The sequence below is a fragment of the Berghia stephanieae genome, chromosome 1, assembly GCF_034508935.2.
Source record: "Berghia stephanieae isolate SIO BIC M18660-M18661 chromosome 1, UCSD_Bste_1.3, whole genome shotgun sequence".
NCBI classification, from domain to species: Eukaryota; Metazoa; Mollusca; class Gastropoda; order Nudibranchia; family Aeolidiidae; genus Berghia; species Berghia stephanieae.
Window position 1 is genome coordinate 80,170,420 of NC_088360.1, and position 2,500 is coordinate 80,172,919.

General features: G+C 29.9%; 1 protein-coding gene across 3 annotated transcripts in view; it reads right to left on the minus strand.

Moving 5' to 3' along the window:
• The window catches only part of LOC144958488 (uncharacterized), a 115,927-nt gene that overhangs the window by 80,862 nt on the left and 32,565 nt on the right, over positions 1-2,500 (minus strand). The gene's annotated exons all lie outside the window — the stretch shown is intronic.

The following is a 2,500-nucleotide window of genomic DNA, read 5'->3' on the forward strand; positions in this document are numbered from 1 at the left end:
ATGATAAGACTCATAGTTGTACTGGAAAAACTGAGAAACCAACGCAAAATATTGTCCATTACAACAATGTCACATCAAGCCGACGTGTACTTATTTGCAGGTCTGTTAACCGAAGAAGTTAAGAGCAATGGACATACTCTCGAACTTAGGCAAAATATTGTCCAATACGACAATGTTAAATCAAGCTCATATTGCACTCGATTATAGACCTGCACGTCGAACCAAGCCAATAATAATAATAATAATAATAATAATAATAATAATAATAATAATAATAATAATAATAATAATAATAATAATAATAATAATAATAATAATAATAATAATAATAATAATAATAATAATAATATAATATAATAATAAAGTAATAATAATAATAATAATAATAATAATAATAATAATAATAATAATAATAATAATAATAATAATAATAACAAATCACTTTTATAGCGTCCAAATTACATGAATTCATGCTCTAATGCGCTTTACCATAAAACAAGAACTCACAAAGGGAAAATAAAACTGCAGCACTGAAAGCTTAGTTTGAAGAACAATAAACTAAATTAAGTAAATTAATTTATAATGGCGTTTGGTCTTTAGGCCTGCAAATACTATGTCACGCAGCACGTAGTGGATGTATCTGGGTTACTCTCGGTCCGGCGTATCAAAAGTTTAATTGCGTGCATGAATATGAATTTATTGATGAAATAAATTTATAATTTGAACGCGCAAAAAGATTTAGAAATTGTCCATCGTGTATGGTAAAAGAATTGGAATAGCATAATATTCAAAACAAAATAAATAACGCTAGTTTTGTAGACCAATTTTAAAAAATTGAGTTGCAATCAACTAGATACAATTATGATTAATGTTTGTCATAAACAGAAACAAATGTGGTTTATTTTTATTGTTTCAATATCATGGTATGTAAAAGGCTTTGAAATGACATACAAGTCTAGTTAACATTTAAGAAGATAATGGAAAATAAGATAGATGAGATAAGAGTGCAAAGATTTAAAAAAATAATGTGATATCCCCAAATTTGCCAGAATAATATAATCCCTATTTTTCAGCTCCTGGGATCAAATTACGGACCTAAAGTTTTCAATAACGAGGTAGAATGGGCTACAGAAATTGACACCATTTTTTAAAAAAACAAAAATAATCTAGATGAAACTTTTCAGTTTACAATAGGGATAATTAATACATCATAACCCAATGAATCACCACTACATGGCAATCTTACAAAAAGTCATAATGGTATCGTAAATATGATTTGTTTTTAGACAAAAGAGAGAGAAAAAGAACACACAGCAGGTCGACGTTTGAATTACAGCTACCAAATAATATACAGGACGTCCATTAAGTCTCTCTCTGATTTCAAAGTCTTATTATTCTAAAACCATTATTGATATTAGCATTTAGTTTTCACCATCTTATTAGGAAAAAAAGTCATAGATTTATGTCCAATGGTCATTGAACTTCATAGCGTCACCAAATTTATCATAATAAATATTACCTAAAGACACCGCATTTTTATCTCCTTCTTTTTTGGAATGACAGCAGTGCGACATTTTATTTGTGTAATATGATTGCATGAAACGAAAACGCCAAAAGCAGATCAACAGTGTTTCATAGCCCAGTATGGGAGACCATGACAGGACATGAAAACGATTTTCAAATAACAAAAAAAAAAAAAAAAAAAAAAACCAAAAACACATTCTAACTTTTAACTGAGACGCAAAGTGATTGTTTAAAAAAAATAAAGTATGGGTGTCCTACTATACATATTAATACGTATTTTAATAAAATTGTTGTGTGCGTGTGTGTGTGTGTGTATGTGTGTGCGTGTGTGTGTATGTATGTTGGAAAGGGGTGGGGGGGGGGGGGTTGTTACATGCCGCTCTGTGGCAAAAAATATACCTTTTACTTTGACAATCTACGGGGTGTGACAATCTAAGCTCTCCTGCAGTGCCGTGCTCTTTCAAAAATCTTTCATTTATATATGATTTTGGCCTGGAAACGTGTCCTTGAAATATATATATATATATATATATATATATATATATATATATATATATATATATATATATATATAGATTAAGATGACCCCAGACTTATCCAAAAAAAAAATCTTAATTCAAACTTTGAACAGCGGTAGAGCTAAACAAAACGATTATTGTTATGGCAAACAATTGTTGGATTAACAGTTTATAAATGATTAGTGTTTTGTGTGTTCCCTTATATATGAGTCACATTTACTCCCTTTATCTTTATCTCCATTTTATAAATGAATCCATTGTGTTATAACTGAATGATTACTTCTGCCACTAATTCAACTGAAGTCGATGACCTGACCGAAGGAAATGTTTATTGCTTATTCTTTGTTTACGTTTCCTGTCGAGTAGTATGATGTTTTCGACTCAGTGCTGAGTAACCGATACATTTTATCAGTCACCTGCGTATTTCACAGGAACGACTGCCAAAGAGAAACACGATC